The sequence below is a fragment of the Polistes dominula genome, unplaced genomic scaffold (assembly GCF_049000335.1).
Source record: "Polistes dominula isolate Pdom_NZ unplaced genomic scaffold, Pdom_raw_medaka contig_73, whole genome shotgun sequence".
Lineage (NCBI taxonomy): Eukaryota > Metazoa > Arthropoda > Insecta > Hymenoptera > Vespidae > Polistes > Polistes dominula.
The window spans coordinates 6,359,797-6,383,998 of record NW_028300951.1 but is presented as its reverse complement, the minus strand read 5'-3'; the positions used below and the strand labels follow the sequence as shown (position 1 = coordinate 6,383,998).

Here is a 24,202-nt window from a genome sequence, read left to right as displayed (position 1 = left end):
TTTAATTTCCTTTTCTCTTCGAAATTAAAATAAATTAAAATAAAATAAAATAAAATAAAATAAATTAAAATTAATCAAATATAAATATAAACAAATATGATTAGAAAATCAAAAGGATTAATAAAAATTGTACAAAGAAAAAATAGAAAGAGAAAAAGAATGATAGCAAGAAAGAAAGAAATAAAGAAAGAAATATAGATAGATAGATAAAAAGATGATGAGATAAAAATCCTTGTCGTCGTGTAGTATGTTACCCATGTAAAAACTCATAACTCACATCGTTATCTATACTAGAAGGCGTCGGTGCTAATAAAACGGCAATTCATTACGATTTACCTACCTCCTGCCATTCCCGTTAATTTAGCGATAAATTTTCATCGTTGCTACGAGAGTTCAAACTCGTTCTCTCTCTCTCTCTCTCTCTCTCTCTCTCTCTCTATTTCTGTTTCTCTCTAACCCTCTGCTACTCCTTTACCATTGAACGCACTAACTCAAACTTACACACATATTTGCACGTATCTATGCGCGAATCCACTCAAATTTTCAGTTCACAGGGAAACGGAAGTGTTATACTTATTTTAGATTTCGATAGTTTCAATTGATGTTATTCTCGATTAACGCGTTACATTTTAATCATCGAATTATTGATCGAATTCGATTAATTTATTTCTTGTACAAACTTTTAAGATATAAATGACTCTTTTTCTTTGTTAATTAAATATTTCAATTTATTTCTTTTTTTTTCTCATTTGATTTATTTCTTTTAATTTTCATATGCTTTTGTAATTGATTGATAGCTGACCATGAATAGAATTGGTCTTGTGTAAGATGTCGATATTGTTTAATAGTTTACTTTTAAAAAAATAAATGATATTTGAAGAAATAAATATTTAACGATCGATCTGTGGAATAAGTAAAGGACAAAAACATGTCATATGTTAAAACGATGTCAATTTTTATTACGAAAATGAAAATGAAAAAAAGTAAATGAAAAAAAAAAGAAGACCAACCATACAAAGATGTTTACACTGATGTAACTCAAATATGGATATGCTCGTAAATTTGTAAGTAATTAATATTGAAAATGTAAAAATCATTTCGAAAGAGATCAACCTTGGATTCATAAAAAAAAAAAAAGAAAAGAAATCAAAAGATAAAGGAAGAAGAAGAAAAATTAATCAAAAATTCCAATGTAAAGATATATAATACATAATTATTATTTTTTTTTCTTCGACGAAAACAACGTTCCGTCGTGTGCATTGGAAATAAATAAGAAGAAAAATTCATCGAAAATTCCAACGCCAAGATATATACGCACGTATTTTACTTCTTTTTCCTCGACGATGATAAGGAAAAAAAAGAACAAGATAAAAAATACAAAATAAAAAAAAGAAACACAAAGTAAAAAAATAAAGTATAAAATAAAAAAAGAGAAAAAAATATGTAAAAAACTAAAAAGTATAAATTGAGGAAGGTCAAGACATTTCGACAAACTCTTCTAATCGATATCCTGGCTTACGTAAGAACGGACAAAAGAAGAACCGAGTCCACAAAGTTAGCGATAAAAGGATGTCATAAAGGCTTCCGACGTGGCAATAAAGAATTCTTCCTCTCGTTGTATCCTCCCTTCTTTCCTCCTCTACCTCCTCTCCTCTTCCTCTCGTCTTCACCCTTTCCCCCTCATTTCCTCCTAGTCTTCCCCCCCCCCCCAAACTTCGCTATTCCACCCAACAACTCTTTCTATCTTTCTCTTTCTCTCTCTCTCTCTCACACACACACACACACACACACACACACACACACACACACACACACACACATTTTCTCATATTCTCTTTCTCTCTTCCCTTCTTTCACCACCCCACCCCTTTACCCTTTCTCTTTATAAAATTCAATTCAAAGGGGCAACGCATGTGTTGTGTATGTCCTCTCTTTCGATTGTACACGAGTCGACTTTGAAATTTTTCAACATGTAAACCGAAAATCCTTGACACTCATTTCTTATCATACGAAGTATAGAATGAAATATAAAACGTCATTTTATAATCATTTAGATCAGGGGTGAGCAACTCACGGCCCTCGGGCCGCATGAGGCCCGCTAAACGTTTATTTATATTACAGATATTCTCCTGCTAATATATTAAGTTTTACCAAATTAATGTGACTTGTTCCACAACAAATTTCAAAATTTGGATAGGCCCGTTGCTAAAACAGGTTGCTCACCCCTGATTTTGACGATTTATATTCAATGGTTTTATTTTTCACTTTCACGAATTAAAATCGAATTGAATTTGAATTCTTGTCTTCCGTGGTTTAGATTTTTTATTTTATTTTTTTTTTTTACTTTTTGGTTATGCAAAAGAACAATTTTTTATTCGAGACGTTTTAAAATCGTGCAAATGAGTACAAGGTTGTCCTTGATCAATCGTGAAATCTTGGCACGTGCTATAGACCCAACCATAAAAACTGACCAATCACATTCGTTTCGACGAAAAAGAAAAAAAAAGAAAGAAAAAAGAAAAAACATTTATGTTAATGTTATAAAACATACGGGAATCGATTGTAGCATTTAAATTTTATTTCTAATGAAATATCGAAAAATGGATTTTATAATTAATTATTCATCCTCATTCATTTTATTTTTTTGGCTGATAAATATTAACGAGAAAAATACATTATTTAAGGATTAATTAAGGATAAATAAATAAAAAGAAAATGATATTTAATAGTCCATTTTTTGACAAAATATTTGAAAGATTTTTTAATATAAAAAAAGGAAATGGAAAAAAATGAAGTTAAATTAATTTATTTCAGTATTATAAATAATAAATAATTTCAGTTGTATGTGAAACATTGAAACAAAAAAAGGGGGAAATAAAAACTCACCACTGGAGAAAGGGTCTGCTGAAACAGCTGTTAGAAGGGTTTTGCTATCGCAGTTAGGCAGGTGTCACTAAACCCAGTCTATTGAAATACACAAAACTTTTCCATCCACAAAAAAAGAAAATAATAAAATACACATAGACAAACACAAACACATTTAATTATTTCCTTCACGCCAAAAACATCGATCAACAACACAACTGCATTCAATATTTTCGACAACTAAAAAAAAAAAATGTTCATCAATCCCGTCGCCCCCTTGACAAAATTAAAACAAAAAAAATTCAAAGGAATAAATAAAAAAAAAATAAAAAATGTCACGTGTCTAAAATAAATTCGACGAAACAACGGTGATCACAATGAGAATAGGGGAGGGGCATTTTTCCCGCCCATTTTAACTGTCACAAACACACACGGTTAAGAGAGTTTCTATATTTGTATATATATATAATATGTGTGTGTGTTAAAAAGAGAAACAAAGATATTAAAAGTAGATGAACAATACATAAGTGTATGTATTCACTGCTAGATGTCAGTCACGTGAGAAGTTACGATAATTCTTACTATATATATATATTATTGTTTGGAAGTATATTTGTTGAAAGTGAAGAGGAGACACACTCTTACTAAACTTGAGAGAAAACACAGAGTGTACTGAATTCGGTAGTGGGCGAAGCTACACTCGGAACCCGATTGACTACTCTCTTGCTTTCCACCACCATCGTCACTACTACTACTACAACTACTACTACTACTACTACTACTACTACTACTACTACTACTACTACTACTACTACTACTACTACTACACTACTACTACTACTACTACTACTACTACTACACTACTACTACTACTACTCCTACTACTACTATTACTACTACTACTATTCTTTTACTACTACTACTGATGATGCTACTGGTGCTGGTGCTGCTGTTGCTGGTGGTGGTGGTAATACTGGGTGCTGGTACTGTTCGTTCAATGGGTGCCGCCTGAGGCGCCTCCAACATTCGTAACGTTGAAACATTCTTGTATATTATATATATATCTATCTCGATATCTCAATTTCAATCGAAACCTTTTATTTGTATTAATGGAACAATATGCAAATAATTTTCGATCAATAATTGTTAACAGTAATGTTTATTTATTCGATACATTGACACAAGATGTTAAAAATAATGTTATGAAGATAAGTGCAAACGGATATAATTATTACAGTATTATCATATTATTATTTAATATATGTATATATATATATATATTTGTATTTTTTTAACTTGTCTTATTTAATGAAGACGTTTATCTCGTTTTTTTCTTTTCTTCTTTTTTGTTTGTATTAAAAATTGACGTTATGTTTTTAATCTTATAGGTTTAAAATTTTATAAGAATTTATTTAATAATACAAATAATAGTAATATAAAAAAGAAACGCATTAATCGTAAAATTGATTATTAGTCGTAATTATAAACACATGATTATTGTATAAAGATATTCGATTGTTTTATTTTTTAATATATTAATTTGAAGCATTTAAATTAAGTCATAAAGAAAAACAATCTATTTTAATTGATAATATAAATGATGTTTTTGCGTTAATAAATAATATGATTAAAAGTTTTCGATTAATTTTAGAATGTAACGAGAAAAACGTTTTTATTATATTATATTTATTTTCAGGATCTACTGTTTATTATTAATTTATAGAAATTATGTGAAGTTAGATATTATAGTAGGAGACATGATCTCTGAATTAGGCGAAATAGAAACTAACGGGAAATAATTTATAATGTTGTTTTCCTGTTAAAGAGAGAAATTGTTATAATTTCAATTAATTTAATTGTAGAACGAGAAGGATCAGTTAATTTTAACATTACTGTGTTAATTAAGTTGCAAATATCTCTCTCATTCATTCATTCATTCTCTCTATCAATCTTTACCTCTCTCTAGGAGATTATTATTAATATACAAATTGAAATTAGAAATATCATAGAAAAAGCATTTCTAAATTAGGCTAACTAAATAATTCAAATATTATATAATATAGTTTACGAATGATAATATATATTATTTTAATAAAAAATCAAATAGTTGCATAATGTTAATAAATTTAATTATATTTTTGAGATAATAACTAATGAATTTTACAATAAGATTAATTTATTAATTAACTCATATTTATCTCTCTCTCTCTCTCTCTCTCTCTCTCTCTCTCTTCCTTAAAATTCTCTTCAAAAATTAAGCTTACAATTAGTTTAGATACTTCGTAGGAAGTACGTTTCGTAATTAGGTCGAAAGTCACTTAGGAAAATATTTAACATTTCTTTATTCTTTTTTTTTAGTTTCTTTTTCTTTAAATAAAAATAAACACAATTAAAGTATGTAAAAAAAAAAAAAAATACAATAGCGTAAACGAATTTCAGTATTAAAATTCATTTCATTGAGCATTCGAATATTTTTATATAATTCATATTTATTATTTTATATATTTTCCATTTCTTTATCTACAAATAAATAAAATTATTTTTACATTAAAATATATTTCTAACATTTCATAAAAAAAGAAAATATTAAAATTTATCCTATTATAAATCAATTGAATAGAATGAAAAACAAAATAAAACAGTCAATTTGAATATTAATGTATTAATTCGGTTTCTAATACCTTTCTCTCCCACTCTCTCTGTCCCTCTCTTTCTCTCTCTCTTTCTCTTTCTTTCTCTAATTCACTCTGTTGATATCTCCATCATTCTCTTCCTAGAAATACAAATTGAACGTAGATGTTTCGTAGGGAAAGACGTTGCTAAACTAGGCCGAAAGGCAACTACGGAAACGTGCACGGAATTGTACGGTATTCTAATTTCGCCTTGAACTATCGAACGTGTTTTATGAAAGTGAGAGAAGAAGAAATAAAAGAAGAAGAAGTAGTAGAAGAAGAAGAAGTAGTAGTAGAAGAAGAAGAAGAAGAAGAAGAAGAACGTAACCGACGTAATATTCGAAAATAAAGTCAGTACACACACGTATTCATAGAAGGATAATAATTATTAAGAGGGAATAGAATATCTTTTTACTAAGATGTACATCACAAACAACAGGTGCATTATATATATATACAAAATATAAACCAGAGGAAGAAGATTAAAAGAGATAATGACAGGGAAAAGGAAACTTTGTTCGTTTAGAAACACACAAACACATACACTCTTTTAAATAATAAAAATAATAACTTATAGTTATGCAAAGGGAATGCAAACGGCTAAATTTATATAGGCCAGGTGCATGCATTAAACTAAAAGTTTCTTGACTCTTTTTTTCCGAGTATTATTTTAATTATTAATTAAGTATATTAAAAAGAAGCACTAATTTTAATGAAAAAGAAAAGTAAAAGGAAACATTTAATACGAATTGTTCAAATATTTGCCATGAATAAAATTTTACGATATCAATGTTAATATATTTTTTAATTTAATTTATACGTTAATCGATGTAATGAAAGTTAGATCGAATTTGAAATTACCTTTTTGATTAGATGAATGTTAAAAAAAAAAGAAAAAATAGAAAGAAAAATATGATCTCGTAAACGTGTAATCTAATATAAAGGCGTACGTTGGAAATGAAACGAAAAGTTAAAAAAAAAAAAAAATAAAAGAATAAGAAAAAAAGAAAGAAGAAAGAAAAGTTACGTTTTAAACTGACATTGCACAGAGTGGAGTGAAGTGCAGTTGAGTGCAGTGCCAGCACCTGCACCATGTATTCGAATTCGTGGGGTTCATTAACGGAAGCACTGGCATCCGGCTTCGAAGGAGCGTTGCATCGAATTTAAATGCATTTTCCTAATGAGCGACACGAAGTCGCGTGCGAAAACGTTGCATCATGTATATACGCACACACGTTTACATTAAGAAAAAATAAAAAAAAAAAACCTTTCACGCGCGCGTACACACACACACACACACAAACTGTGAACATAAAAACGTCTCGTCTCTACCACTTATGCTAATGACATAAATCATATCTCTTTTGTTTCTTTTATTATTTTTTTCTTTTTTTTCATTATATACTTAAAATTATATATCTTTCATTCCTTGTGAGAAGAGTAGGTATATATATTAAAAAAGGTGTGATTCAAATTTTTATTTTTCAACGCTGATATCACCCACCAATCATGAATGGTACGCAAGAAATTAGTTCATTTGAAAAGATAATAGAAAAAAAATAATAACTAAAAGGATAGAAATTTTTTTATTAATCACATTCCTATTTATTATTTATATATTTTAAAATTATGTTTCGAATTAATAAAATATTTTTCCATTGGATTTCGTGTTAAATTAAAAATTTTTCAACTCTCGTCATGTTTGACACAAAATTTTTCAACTCGCTCGTGTATATTTTGTTCTCAAATTTCTCGATTACTTTAATAAACCGTAAAGAAGTTATTATTCCAATCTGACATGAAATGAACTGGGTGTATAAAAATGCATGTGAAACTTTTACCTTTATTTTCTTGGAACCGGTTGAGTATTGGTTTTTACTGCTAGCACAGTATCCTAATGGATCCCTGTAAAATTGTGTAGAGTTTAAAAAAATCGCTATTTTCAAGGTCTTATGGAAGAAACTCTAGTAAATTTCAACTTTAATTTCGTATTATTTAATTCTAACTCTCTCTCTCTCTCTCTCTCTCTCTCTTTCTCTCTCTCTCTTTCTCTCTCTCTTAATTAGGTGAAAAAACGTTTCTGGTTGAAAGTAAACTACCATGTTGTATGTTTCGAATATATAAATAAATATTTATATATATGTACGTTATCCCTAAACTAGTTTGCATTTGTATTACGAATTTAATAGGTACACATATACGTATACACATATATGTGTATATATGTTGCATGTACAAAATCAGCAAAATAAACATACGCGTTTAACTATCTGAACATTAACGAACGCTTACACGTGTCCTAATTGCGATCGTTCGATAGAGAATTGGCACCGTAATGAGAAGCAATCGATCGGGAAGTTAATCGATCACTCGAACTGTCTTGCAACTTGAAAGAATTTGTAGTCCTCTTTTTATCTTTTCTTTTTTTAAATGACATAACTTAACGAAAATGGACGTTGTTCTAATTTAATTTATTATGTTTTCGTAAATAACAATCGCAAGGGTTTTCAAGTTAAATGTAATTATATTTTAGAATGTTCAGAGTGGAATAATAATTGTGAACACTTTAAAAAATAATAGAAACATTTTTGTCGATAATAAAAATATATTTTTTTTGTTTATTCATTATTTAGCAATTTTTATGAAATTTTGTTAATCGGAAATGTAGTCTTAATTTCTTTAAACAAATAAATTAAATTTATCTAGTAAGATTATTTTTTTTAAACAAATTGCTTATAACAAATTGTTAATAATAATTAGAAATATGTTGAAAAAATAGAATAAATTTTAACCTTTCTAATAACATTTTATTCAAGTTTCTATGACTTTTAGTTCCCGAGATATTCCCATGGAAATAGAATGTTTACGTTGGCCCATTGACCTACATAATTTCATTCATAATTGGGTCAATGACCTATATAAATTCCAAGAATTACGTAAGCTTACTCCACTACTACTACTATTACTACCATTTAGTGTACTATCAAATAATGAATGGAAATCTTTAAAAGCTAATAACTTTTAAACGAATAATCATAGAAACTTGATTTAAAAACTGATTTCAAGCGTAATTTATTATTCATTTATTTAAATATTTTAAACATATTGTTATAATAAAATCAATTTTGTTATTAATTTTTCAACTCGAATATTTTTCTTTTCTTTAAATATTTAATATCTTCGGAAGGAAAAATCGTAGAGACTTGATTAATGCATCATTTTAAAGAGAAAATTATCCCCAAATTATTTAAATATTGCAATATCATTGTTATAATAAAGAGAATATTGTTAATAATTTATTAAATGAACTTTTTTTTCTACCAAAGACACATTAATAATAATCAAATTATAATTATACGATTTAATTGCTATAATTAATTCGCACTTGTTCGCAATTGTTAATATGTACAATAAAATTGTACGATAGACAATTTAGATATAAAAAACAAAGATACTTATTATAGAAAATTATTGAAATAAGAAAATATCTTACCATTTTGATCTTACAAGTCAATTGATTGTATTCCGAATTAATTGACTACAAAGCAGCAGTTATAATTTTTAAAAAGTATAATAGTACAGCCCAAGGTCTAACTATGTTGAATGTTATTTATAGAAAATAATAATCAAGGATAAAACGATGTTGCTTTTAATCTGATTCGCGTGCAAAGTAGCAGTAAGATGTACTGAAAGAGAAGGTCGAAATTGTAAAACTTCGTTGTTAGATCGATCAAAAATTGGGTTAATAAAAATCTACTTTCTTTTCTTTTATTTTTTGTTTCCTCTCCATTTTTTCTTTGTTCTATTTTTTTTAATTTACTTTCACGATTTGTTTCAACGACTATGAGAGATGCAAGATAAAAAAGAAATAAATAAAGAAAAAACAAAATGTACATATTATAATACAATCGTTAGTTATCGTCTAAAGAATATAGTAGTGTTATCCGATAAAAACACAAAAGTGTTATGCGGGGTCGAACGGATCAATATGTCGTTGAACTATGAGAATTATAGCGGAAGAAAGTACTTATGTGTGTGCTCCCGTTAGTATAACTTTAGAAGTTTCTAAACTTTCTTAACAAACTTAACGATTCATTATTAAACGAATCGTTAGTCAAATCTGACACGTGATATCCGTCATTATTAAATATTCCACTAATAAATTCTCATTGCTGGTAAGTAGGATAATATATCTCATTTTAGGATTAATGATTTATGAAGTAGAATATCCAGAACACACACAAGAGAGAGAAAGAGAGAGAAAAAAAGAAATAAATATATGTATTAAAAATTAGAAGAGTTTGCAAGTCAAATAGTAAAAATAATAAGTATATTTTTGTTAACTAATGCGTATCACAATTACATATATTATAAAATAAATTAATTTTTTTCAAGCTATCAAACATACAAAAAATTAATTATACAATATTCTATAATTCGTCAAAGAAAAAATTGTTTAAGAGTGATTTATCGTCGTATAATATAATAATTTATATTGATTTGTACAGAATAAAAAAAAAATAATAAATTTAATCAATAGAAGATCTTCATAAGATTTGAATTTTCAACGATTCGAACGGTAATTTGAAATAGCTGGTTAAGTTGATATACAACTTTGGGGAAAGTGGCTGGCCTTTAAAACCGATAGAATAACAACAAAACGGCCTTAAATAAATCGCCCTAGGTAGCACACATTGTGGCAGGTAAAAATGATCTCTGTGTGTATGTTGGTTATGTGGTACGGGCGGCCACTCCTCGAAGAAAGATAACATTGTGCCAAGATAGTTCGATGTTGACAACTATTTCTATGTTTATCTCTTTCTATTTCGTTCTCTTATAAGTATACTTTAAATACATTCTTTATCAATCCATCTCACTCTTTCCAATATGCACTCTTTTTCTCTCCCCCCCCCTTCGCTCTAGTCGTTTAAAGCAATGCAAGAGTTTGAACATTGCAATACGTAAACGAGGAACACGTGATATTTTGTCACTCGATGTAGTAATAAACCTTGTAGAGCAACATTATTATCATTTTTTATTTTCTTTCCCTTTGAATACGTATGCACACATATATTTCATATACTCGTAAATTGAAATATCAAACGTTTCATACAAACATTAAAAATATTTATATATTTTATTTTAAGTTTACATGTAAATTGCACGAAATTTATATATATATATATATATTTTTTTTTTACTTTAAATAATATCGAGATTGTAATAATGTATATATACAATTTACGTATGTTATGAAAGATATATGTGTATGATACTCTTGGACATTTAAAAAAAATTTTTTTTTTTAAGAGGAACACAGATGAAATTTCATAATCGAAAAGATAAATTACATGCTTGAATAACATTTTTTTTTATACGCGCATCATCCATACCACATACAAGTAGGCTTATTAGAACGTAATTAAACGTAATAATAATAATAAGAATAATGATTATCGGTTGAGTTTCGATAACGTTATTAACGTCAGATAATAACGTTATAAACGTCTATCTTATTATCTTATCGACAGATAGACAGATCAAGTATTCGTATGATCATGATCATGATCATCATCATTATTATCATAATCATCATCGTCGTCATCATCATCGGTAAGAATCGAGGGAGTTTTTAACATACATATATACACACACACTCATACGCGTTTAGATAGAAATAAGCAAAACCTTTTCCTCGAGATAATTGAATATTTTATTTCTAGGAACTCGAAACGCAAGGTGCCGTGAGAAAACGTCCAGTTACTCATACTTATGTACACACATACAAATAAAATTATTTACTTACATATTTATTTATGTGCTTAGATAGATAAATACTAACCATAAGAAAAGAATTTTATCCATCCCCATAACATACATTATAAATGTATACACGTTGAAATTATTTGAACTATGTTTAAAGCGTACATTCGAGTTGAGTAAAGAAAAAAACATTTCTTAGTATTTTTTTTTGATAGATCACATTTTAAGATTGCATAGCTCCGGTGATATTAATCACGTCTATCATACTTACAAGCGTTTGAAAACTAACCTATCATGTAATAATTAATAATATAACAAAGAAAAAAATTAAATAAACAGTTACGATATTTGTTTGTTCGATCAAAAGTAATGGTGTTTATTTAAAAATGAATTAACGAAGAAATTGAATAAATTTTATAATTTTATTACCAAAAAATACGATTCAGTCAGTTTGAAAATATTTGAAGAAGGCTGCTGGGTCTATGAACAAAACTTGTTTCACTATAATAATTCTAACCATTGTACAATGTACTATATAATTGATTGATATTTTTTTTCCTCGTTCATTTAATACGTGGAAAAATTTTATCTTTTTTAGAATCAGCTGATTTTCAACGTACTACGTTTTTTAATCGTAGTTTCTTATCAAGTTATTTCTAGTTTCCAGAATAGAAATATACGTGCCCAACGACATTTGTATAACGGATTTTATTTTGACGCGTTTCTAATTTTTTGTACCTTTTGTTAAAGTTTTCTTTGATAAACCTCAAGGACACTCCCACGCTTACCATTTTCATTTCACCTTTTTTTTTATCTACCTTTTTTTTATCCTTATTTCTTTTTTTAAAGCAGACAGAGTAACGAAACTTCCTTTTGCATTGTTTTATTACATCCCCTCTTTTCATTTCAACTTCTTTCATATAAATATTATTCAGAACACGTTCTTCTTTTTTATTTATTGACGCAATGCACCGTATCGTTTCACTACACGTGGCGCGTTTATTTTAATTTTTTCTTATGGTTGACCTTGTCACATCGCTATATAGAAATTACATGTAACCCTTTCGTACACGTACAAACGGTCAATAATAATTATTATACAAGATGAATATATATACGACTGAAAAAAATATGATAAGAAGTGTTGAAAGAAAGAAAAAAATAAAAAGATCGCATAAATGTATACATTTGTGCAGATTTATATATAGAATATTAGAACTTTTTTATCGATTTCTACAAAAAGAAGAAAAAAAAGAAAATAATCTATAAAATAAAAAACGATTTATCGTTGGTTGTAAAAAATAATGGAAAAAAAGGTAGAAACGTTGTATTCATAAATTTTATTATTGACAAATAAATTCATGTAAGTTATTGCAAGAAAAAAGAGGGGAGATTCATTTATTTTTCTTACATAAATATCCTGTCTATCTCTTTGTATTTACGTACACTATTTGTACACTTTTGGTTGATAATGTACACGTATGTATTATGCATACATTAAATAGTTAAGATCTTGATGTATAATCGTTCGTATATCTGGCGTCCAGTTTTCTATTACCATTGTGACATTAGAGAGACATTAGAACGTGACATATTACTTCTGCCAATACTTTCCAGATTGTATATACTCGTATTAACATATGTGTATACGTAATCATTGCTATATATGTGTATTCGCATAACCACGATTGTGTAATGTCAGATATACTTATGTTGGTCAAGGCAATTGGGTTAAAACGCCGTCCTCTTCTTCTCTCACGAGATAGAGAATCGGAGATTTTTCCACGCTTTGCGTATACACATATACACACTCTCACACACACCACACATACACGTACATATACGTACCCGCATACATTTACGTGATACACGGTTAATTCTCTTTCTCATTTTTATAACACTCAAGGGATTTAAATCCCACGCTTGTATAACGTGCAACACAATTTTACTACTACTTTTTCTATTGTTCTTTTTTGATTATTTTTTTTTTTTTTCAATCTTTTGTACCTATTCTATCTCCGTGACAAAATTTTTTATTTCTTTATTACTGATATATACGTTCAAGTGTGTATAATTTTAATGTTTCTATTTAAATAAAATACATTTAAGGATTGATATACGTTAATGTTTATGCATTAGGTTAATTGAATATTAGTAGAACATTAATGGTAAATATATAATATAAAATATGATAAAAAGAAATCCCCATGGAGATATGACTATAAAAATGAAATATTATTTTGTTAATCTACAAACATTCCACAAAATAAAGTACACGTGATTGTTGTTCCAAATGTAACAATTATTTCTTTTATTCGTTGTTGGACCCTATATAAACAATAATATCTTAAACAATTATTTACAATCTCTATGTTATTTTAATATTAAACAACAATACGTGTTTTAAGCTAGCACATTAATAAATTTTTTTAATTAATTTAAGACAAAGGACTTCAAATAATATGAAAAAGAAATATATGTTTTAAATACAAAAATAACAAATATCATGATACACACATACGTACATACATATATACATAGCATTTGAATTCAACCATATTTCACACATTTTATAAAAAAAAAAAACTATTATCATATTTCATAGTAAAAAAAAAAAAACACAAAAATCCCGTTACAACAACGAGATAAAAACTAAAAAACTAAAAAAAATTTTCTAATGCACCAACGAAAAAAGTTCAGAGAAATGTTAAGAGGAGTAAGCAGAGGCAGGAGCAGGGGGAGGGGTTAGGGGAAGGGGGGAGTGGTATAGAATGTTGATTTGGATCCAGTCCCAAAAAGAAACGATATCACGTTCGCGTAGGTTCGTAGGGCTTATACTTCGAGTGGTTCGTTTCATGTCCTGTTTTACACGCTTAGCACCCAAAGTACTACCAACCCACACCCCCTTTAGTCACCCCTTTCGCTCCTTACTTCTACCCAACCCCCATTTTCCAACACCAGTAGGAGCAGAAGCAGCAGCAGAAGCAGCACCACCACTACTACCACTACCATTACTACCACCACGTGCACATTTGTGTCACTTCCACTCGAGGAGAAGTGCATTTAAGTAGACGACGGGAACGAACCACCATTTTCAGAGTAGAGCAGCGCCCTTTTGTATAAAGTGCTACTCGTTTCCTGCTGCTTCGGATCCCACTGCCTACACCCTTTACTACTCATCCCTCCTTTATTACCCCTCATCTCCCTCATCTTATCTTTCCCTCTCTGTCTTTCTTAGTCGTCTGACTATCTGTCTGTCTGGCTGTCTGTTTCTATCCAAGCAAACTGTCGACGGGAAATACGCGAGACTGGAAAAATTAGAATTGACATTGGAAAATGAAACTTTCGATAAAATGAGAAAATTTATCGATTTATTCGATAATTGTTAGAAAAAATGATCGGGATTTTTTGTTGATCTAATTATTAATTGTCGACTAAGTTAATTAAAGAAAATTAATATGCAGTATTATCAATATTTAATACCTTTTTTGTTTGGATTTAATTGTTCTATGTTTTTCTATGTCATTATTTTTCTTTCTTATTCATTAACCCATGTACTGTCTCTCTCTCTCTCTTTTTCTCTCTTACATATTATCTTATATTAGTCGTTTATTGTCTATGTCTTTCTAATTTACTGTCTCTCTCTCTCTCTCTCTCTCTTTCTCATTTACTATCTTTCTTTTTTACTCATTAACTTACTCATTTCTCTCTCTCTTTCTCTCTCTCTCTCTCTCTCTCTCTCTCTCTCCCTTGGCCATTTCTCTCTTACGGAATCGCTCATTTATTTTCTCTCCTTCTCTCTCTCTTACCCTTTTTCTTACACTTTGTTTCTTACTCACCCCCTCTCCTTCCTTTCTCTTAAATTCTCTTTCTTACTCAACCTCTCTTTCTCTTTCTCTCTTTTACTCACTCATATACACTTTCTTTCTTTTTCTTTTGCTCGTTTTGTCACTCATTCGTTTCACCTAATTTTTTACTCACTTACTACCACGCTTTGTTACTCGTTCACTCACTCGCTCACTTACTCATTCATTCATTCATTCATTTTACCGACTATTTCTCTCTCTTATTTTATTTTCGTATTGAATTTCATATAAATTCGCATTAATGATAACAATGAAAGAAAATAAAATGAAATAAAAATATAAAAAAATAAAAATAAAAAAATGTATAAAAAATGGGATGAATATCTGTAAACAGGAGATATTCGATAATGTTTGTCTAACGTGAATGAAAAATACATATGGAAAATTATATCTCTTCACCGAGCAATAAATAATTTAAAAAAAATTATAAATTTATACGCAATTCTCTTTCCTTGAATATAGATGCATATTCATGTTACATTGTTAAACGATAAAACATAAATTAAAAAAATAATATATATTTTTCATCATTATTTTTATTGTTATTTTCTATTATTCTTGTTACTGTTAGATCATGCTCGTAAAAATATATTATGCGCGTTGTAAATGATCGTTTAATATGATCGTAGAAATGTACACTACACACATACACATATACGCACACGCACACACACAAAATATACGCATTGCATTGGTTGGGTCGATCGTTGATGGGCGTGGCGAATGCAACACGGAGCAAAGGTGTTATCGTTTTATAGTGATGCATCCTGAGAACCTAACGACACGTAAAGATTCTTAGAAAAAGATATGAAACTTTGTCAATTGAACAATACCGTTCACTATCGCGAGTTGTTATGAGTTTATTAATTTCCTTTGGTTTCTTTTTATTTTTATTTTTATTTTAAATGTCTTAGTATTTTAATATTAATGTTTAAATAATATTTCTTATATATACATTATTATAAATTGTTGATATCAATTTTATATATAAGTAAATGCATTAGTAAATAAAAACGGAATATAATATTGATGTTATCAATTCGTAAATATACAACTAATGGTTATCTTCGATGGTATCATTCAAATATTGATTTTAATAAAAGTCACACGAATACTACATATTGACTGAAACTCGAAACATATCGCATAAATATTAAAAAAAAATAATAATAAATTCCAAATAGATAAAAATATCATTTAATATTGTATTTTTTATATTTAACAGAGATACAAATATTTACAATATATAGTATATAAATATTTTTATAATGAATATTTTGAAATAAATTGAATTGATCGTTTAAAAAATTCATATTCCAATGAAAAATCAAATGTATACAGTACTACAATTTGTAAATGGGACATTTCACGTGAAGCGGACAACGAAAATAATGTGAGGTCGTGGATTTTTTTCATAATTAACTTGATTGTACTTCTATAGGATCTCAATAATTGTACATCATTATTTTTTTTTTTTTTTACCTTAGTTACCAATTTATGGGGCCTCAAAGAATTGACAAAATATGAGGAATAGATTTTTCGAATGCTATTAAAAGAGTCAATCTAATGGATTATATAAGAAATAAATCGTGTTTATTAAAGAATATAAATTAATTTTTTTGGAAGTAAATAAAAATTTGAAATTGAACTTTTTTTCGTCTAGTAAACCGTAAGTTAAAATTAAATGTGTAAATTTATTAAACTTCGCACATTTTTATTTTTTTTTTATTTTTACTTTAAAAAATAGCTTGTAGTGTAGAAATATTATGAAAAAAAAATTATAATGGTATCTAGATTCGTTTAGAAGATATGAACTAAACAGTACGAAGGTTCCGTATGGCGCGCTGTACTGAGCGGTTCCTCAGAGCTGTTGGCTCACTCGCTACTTACAGTTTACTATTGTAACTAATGAATTATACTCTTAAAAAAAAATCCACGACCTCACATTTTTTTCGTTGTCCGCTTCACGTGAAATGCCCCAACTACTATTGTTAGATATACCGTATAGTATAAATATTACAAAAAATAATATTAAAAAATAGAATAAAATAAAAAATAGAATCGTGAAAAATATAAGAAAAAACAGAGAGACGAAAAAAATATCATAGCTCCATGCTTAATAACTTGCCGAATTTTTTATGCGAAACGGCACGATACTCGAGCTCCATTAGAAACACGTCGACAAGTTTAATGAATATTTGCTCAAAGCGCGTATCTTTCTGTCCCTGTTTTTTTGTTGCAAAGAGAGAAAGAAAGAATGTGTGGTGTGTGTGCGTATGAAAGAGAAAGAGAGAGAGAGAGAGAGAGAGAGAGAGATATTGAAAATTAAAAACATACAAAAAAATTCTATTAAAATTGTTTCTCTTTTAAAACAAAATCGATGATTAAAATTTTATCGATGAACGAATATAAAATAAATATCATTAGAAATTATGAATTGTTTTTTACGATCATCGTTGTCGTGGTAGTCCGTTTATTCGACGATTATCGATGATTCCACAATTTTTATTCGATATTAAAAAGTATCAAATGAAAAGTAATTTTTTTCTTTTTTTTTTGAAATATTTTATTTTATCACGAATTGCAATTTTTTTTAAATGGATTCGATCATTTCTGTGTTTTTTATGATATAAGTACAATGTCATTGACTCATCGTCCCTTTTCTCAAATACTACTTTAATATAATGTATATATATATATATATATATATATATAATTAACTCAAGATATATATACATGTACATGGTGCATGCTTGCAGTACAACGCGTCGTTCATCAACGTAGGTACGTTAGTTGCACGCTCTAATGTCCAGGGATATAATTCACGAAGGAGAGAACCTAATCGAGAATACTAAGACAGAGAGAGAGAGAGAGAGAGAGAGAGAAAGAGAGAGAAAGAGAGAGAAAGGAAGAAAATAAAATGAACAACATTTTCTTAATTAATGATTAACATAAGATACAAGGATAGTTAATCATTTTATTCTACGAATTACGAGTAACATCTCGTATTGTTTATTTTAACATTTTTAAATCGGAAAACACACGCACGCTCAAGAGTAATTGTGAAAAAATAATTCACTATAAATTTAAACCTGAAACACAATTTGTCAGTCACATTATAGATGTTTTATACGATGTTTCTTAATTTTTAATATATTTAATCATCTAAAACAATACGCATATACATACACTACATACACTCGAGTCTAATAAAATATTTTGTCATGTATATTAATTATTAAACGATATTAAATATTTCATGTAATAAATTTTTCTTTGAAAAATAAATATTGTTAAATTGAATGTAAACAAATGAAAATATAAAAAAAAACACTTTCAATTTCTATCTTTTTTAAAACTTTTTTTATTTTTTATACAAGACGTAAAATAAATTCCTTTAGATAGAATAATTTTATCTAACTACGATAGTGTTTTATAGTTCAAAAGGATCGTTGCACTTTCTTTGTATAATAAAGGAACATTCATGCGTAACGTAGTAAGAACGATGTTGGGGGGTTCCTTGTTTACGATGCAACTAAATACGGAAGATTACTCTGTCAAGAAAGGGAAAAAGATGAATAGAAAGAGAGAGAGAGAGAGAAGAATATATATAGCACCGGTTTTAAATGCATATCCTCTCGTAGCTTCGTACGTACGGTAGAAAGACTCGTTAAGGACGCCGTGAACGGGGCGTTATGAGTTTTAAATCTCGAATTATAGTATGCGGTGTTCTTAACTGGGCTGTATATGCTTGTGGTGAACACCGTCCTCTAATATGATCTAAAAATTTCTCTCTTTCTTTCTCTTTTTGTTTTTTTTTCCGTGTTTTCTTTCATTCAGATCGCGTTACTTTTAATTACGAATTTTAAGATACTATAATTTGTAATTTAAAAAAGAAAACAAGAAAAGGAAACAAAAAAATTGTCAATAACTTTTAATATAATACCATTGAATAAGTTAATTAATAATTATAATTGAAATAAATTAATACCATGATTTATCTGATAATTCAATCGTATATTCTAGAAAATAATTTATCCTTATTTTTTAAATGAAAAATATTTGAGCATTAGCTGTTAGTCAATTTTATTTTGAAAGGAAAATTGAATAATAATAAGTATGGAAATAATTTTTTTTTTTTAAAGTCGGTTGAATTGTATGAGATCATAATTTAAAATGTTCGTCGATTACTTTATTAATTTAATTGACAAGTATGTTAAATAAAAATAAAAAAGATAAGATTAAAAAAAAAATTATATACAACAGAGATTTAATAGATTTATTATATCAATTTGAATAAAATCATTTTAATCTAAAACATTTTGTTCGACACATAATTCGTTTTAAATTTAAAACAAAATTAAACCAAAAAAAAAAGAAAAAATAATAATAAATATAAATCTTGAATTCAATGTTTAATAAAAAAAAAAAGAATTAAATACGATCATTGTTTCGATCATAAATATTTTCCACATGGTATCAAAACTTCATTTGAAAATGATAATTCAGCAAAAATATCCAATATTATTGTATGTGGGGCGTATAAATGAATTCGAGAAAAAATGTACGGTAGATTATTTTGAAAATAAAAAAAATAAAAAATGCAGGCAAAAAAAAAGATAAAAAATGCAGAAAATCTTTTTAGCGAAGCATTCAACGTACGTAGAGCAAAACGGTAGCCTTTCAACAATTACATAAAGACTTGGAAGGTTAAAATAGAATACAAACGATCTAAAGAGAGGCATAAATGAGAAGCTTCAGGTGAACGGATACGTTGCATTTTTCGAAATACCAAGGACGTCAAAGTGAACGAAACTAGTAAACCAAAGCAAAAGCCGTACACGCCGTGTAGAGTCGAGGTTCTACAGTTTAAAAAGAAACAACAACAACAAAAAATGATTATATACACGTACTAAGGAGAGAGGAAATTTTCTCTCTCTCTTTTTTTCTCTTTTACTCTCTTTCATCTTCTTTTTATATGGAAGAATGTTCTCAAGGTCACCGGAAAGATACTACTTCTGCATCAACGATAATTATTTACAGAACAAAAGAACACGCTCAGTGATAATTAAAAATCGCTTTATTAAAAGATAATAATAATAATAATAATAATAATAATAATAATAATAATAATAATAATAATTCCAACAAAGAAGAAATGAAAAAAGAAATCATTACACAATTTGTATAAATAATAAAATAAAATAAAATAAAAATATGGGATTGGTTTAAAAAGAAATATTGGAATGGTGATACGAAAATCAAATTGACCTTAGATAAAACATTCGTAAATATGATACAAGTCTTCCCTTTCTAGGCACCAGTTTTGTACTTCTTGTTTCACTTTTTTTTATCTATTTATCTATCTATTTATCTGGAAGATATCAGTGTCGGGTGTAACAGAGAGAAATCTTGGGAAAGTTTCGAAAAGTCGTAAAACTTCTTGCACTATCGTTTTATTCCAAACTTGCAACTTAAGATACATAAATGAATAGGTATATTTATCTAAATAGATAGAGAGATGAACAGAGAGAGATATATATATATCTATATATATCTATATAAATACATATAAATATATATATAGAAGGTTAACGATCATCAGCTGATCTAGGAAAAACAATGAAATGTGACTGACTTATCTTAAGTATGGGAAGTGGTAACACGGAAGTGTTCGATAAATCATCTACATAACTCTTTCTTTCTATATTTTTATCTATCCCTGCTTTATAAAGATAACGAATCCAATGATTAAGCCCATATATATAAAACTTAAAAAATAAAAAATAAAATAATAAAAGATTATGTTATCAAAGTACTTTTAATTAGAATGCATAAAATAATCTGACATATGTAACTGATTTGATTGATTGATCATCTGATTGATTGATCGATCGATCGACTGATCAATAGATCGATGACCTCGTGAAAGTCATCGTGAAAAGAAAAGGATGAAGTCATTTTTATTTGGAACCGTTATCGATAAAAAATAATATATATCGTGATTTATTATGAATACACTGAAATATAACTAGTTAAATCAACGCGAATTAAAACAATGACTATGAGTAACGTCATTGGAAGGAAAACGTTATACCTGATCGCTACTTCCGGCTTTGACGTTAACACATTATAACAAAGTTATTTTCCTTTGTCGTTTTTTATTATTTTGTAATAAAAAAAAAAAAAAGAAAAGAAATGAGAGTTATTTGCTGTCGCGAAGTTTTATTTATTCGTTGTGTGTGACCTTGCTTATCGCGGAACTCGACGAAAATAAATTCATATCTCACTATATTTAAAGTTCTCTCATTGTATATACAATTGTATAAATATGTGTTTGTGTATATATATATATATATAATATGAATATTAAATTGTGCCTAACGAAATCGCATTGAAATTAATAATAGAATCCAAAATACACTAAAAATGAGTCAAATAGAAAACAATCGATCAAAAATGGATATACTTTGTATTTTTTTATTACCTCTTAAAATAATATTTTTATTAAAATTTTTTATCTCGTTTTGTTTATACTATTTATTTCTTTTTTTTTTTATTCACACATGAAATCCACGTTAAACTATCAAAACGATTTAAAATTAATTCATATCGAAAGCACATCAAATGCTTTCAATTGTTTGGAATTTAATGTGTACGAATAAAAAATAATATATTGAACCGATATTAAAATAAATTTTTATTTGTAGAAAAATTTATGATCATTCAAGTATAATATTTATAATTACGAATATATGATGAAATAATGAAATCATACCTAACTATAAATATATATATAATCTCAAGATTTGTAGAAAAGATTATGATCAAACAAATATTTCATATTATTTATAATTACGAATATGATGAAATCATCAAATCGTATATAACATTAATCGCAACGAAGTAAACGTGAATATCATTTATCATATTTTTATTCAAAGTAATACAAGTTTTGTCCATTTATTTTTAATATTTTCAAAAATAATTCTATAATTCATTATTTATTATTTATTATTTTCTTTGACATGTAACAAACGTGCATAAAAAACAAAACAAAAAAATGAACAAGATAAACAGAGGAGGGAGGAATGAAAAAACAAGGAAAGAGAAAGTAAAAACCCATTTTTATTAGATTGAAATATCTAACCTTGATCGGCGGTCCAGTTTCGAAGGCGCGCAAAGCGCGTCTCCGTAATTCCCGTTCGCGTTCTTCTAATACTCTTCTAATGCTTGTCTATCTCATTTACATAGGCCTCCGTTGTACCAGGAAATAAACCAGCTTCTACTTCTACTTCTTCTTCTTTTTCTTCTTTTTCCACTTCTTCTACCAACTTTGTCGTTTTCTTTTCTCTGACTTTTAACAACTTATTATTTCTTAATTTTATATATTAATTTTTTGTTTAGACACCGAAAAGAACAATATATATTCTAACACACTGATAAAATTGCGATAATATTAAATAAAAATTCAATTGGTTGATTGTTTCTTCAGTATATCGTAATGTTACGTTTCTTTGTCACTTTGAATAAAAAGCCCCTCCCCCCTCCCCCCGCGCCAAACCACCCCCAGGCACCCTTTCTCTCTCTCTACTCACGTTCGCTAACCCTTACTCCCCCCACTCCACTTTTTTTTCTTCCCTCTTTCTATAACTTATTTTTATCCTTTTTCCTTTAATTCCTTCTTTGATTTGTATCAAATGTCAAAAACTTGTTTTTTATTTTTTGTGTAAATTTTCTCTTACTAATTCTTCAATCTTTTTCTTATATATTTCTTTTTAAATGTCTTTCTTTGTCTAGCTACGTATATGTATATATATATATATATGTGTGTGTGTGTGTGTATATGTATGTGTAAGTGTATGTTTCTTTCTTTATCCTATCTCTTCTGTGTGTTATGTGTCTAGTATTCCAGTTTTATCTTTATCCATTTAGCTAGCTTGCTAGCTAACTAGCACTATCTCTCTTTCTTAATATGTTTTTCTATCTTTTTAAATTTGAATGTATTTATCTATGTATACATATATTTATATATATATATATATTTATATATATATATATATATATCTCTTTCTTTCTTTTAGTATCTATGTATATGCATCTATCTATCTATCTCACTTTGAGACGCACACGAGTAAAATGGCAGCAGAGAACTACTGTACTCCTCCAACGCCAACGCTTGCCAACCCGCGCACTGACACGCACAAACGATTAGAATTTATTTAAGATTGTTATATATTACTTCGTAAAATTAACAATTGTTTGATATCGTTCTAATTCTCGTTGAAATTCACTTCGTAACGATACCCATTGTGAATTTATTAACACCGATATTATCCTTAAATAGGATCGGAGAATTAGTGGACTCGTTGTTTACGACGCGACACCGCGAACGGTCTGCCGTAGATGCACTCCTTTTGTTGGCAACACTGCTCGAGTACACGATACCCCGCCGAACTAAGTGCATTCACAAGATGGCTCGCCCGTACCGCAAATTTTAAATTTCCTTTTCTTGCTATTTACGTTTTCTTTTTATAAAATTATTCAATTAGATCGATACTTTTAAATGGAAATTACATCTAAAAATAACCATATGGGGTTTTTTTTGTAAGATTATTCACGTTTCAATATGGTTTTTTTCTCCTTTTTTTTTTGCCTTTTCAATTTTTGCGAATCTAATTCTAGTGATTCTTATCGCGGAGGATACACAAAAAGAAAAACTAAATATGGCGGACTTTTTATGAATATTTATGGGAATACTTTTAATTGTAATTTTAACGAATTATCTTTTTATTTTATTGTTTTAATATTATATTGTTAATGGGAATGATTAAACATTTATGATAAATCATGATCATAAATGATTGGGAATAGTACTAGCAGCGACATTTATAGTAGAGTCTCATAAGCTTGAATGGAGTTTTTGGTAAATGAAACAGATGTGTTGTTAACAGTTGGTTCTTCTTTTTAAAATAAATTATTAATCAATTTTCACTCTTTAACTTTTTCTTAATTTAAATATTGCTAATAAGAAAT

General features: G+C 28.0%; 1 long non-coding RNA gene across 4 annotated transcripts in view; it reads right to left on the bottom strand.

The window, feature by feature from the left end:
• Nucleotides 1-23,599, bottom strand: part of LOC149032674 (uncharacterized) — a 55,930-nt gene extending 32,331 nt beyond the window's left edge. The window contains exons 1-3 of one of the 4 annotated variants that reach the window (XR_016176524.1): nucleotides 22,317-23,597; nucleotides 7,379-7,442; nucleotides 4,522-5,638 (exon numbers count right to left, since the gene is read on the bottom strand). This is a non-coding gene — a long non-coding RNA (uncharacterized LOC149032674). Of the gene's footprint in view, nucleotides 1-2,886; nucleotides 3,765-4,521; nucleotides 5,639-7,378; nucleotides 7,443-22,316 lie in introns of those variants that run through there. The other 3 variants (XR_016176522.1, XR_016176523.1, XR_016176521.1) reach the window with 3 other exon arrangements.
• Nucleotides 23,600-24,202: the final 603 nt, after the last annotated feature.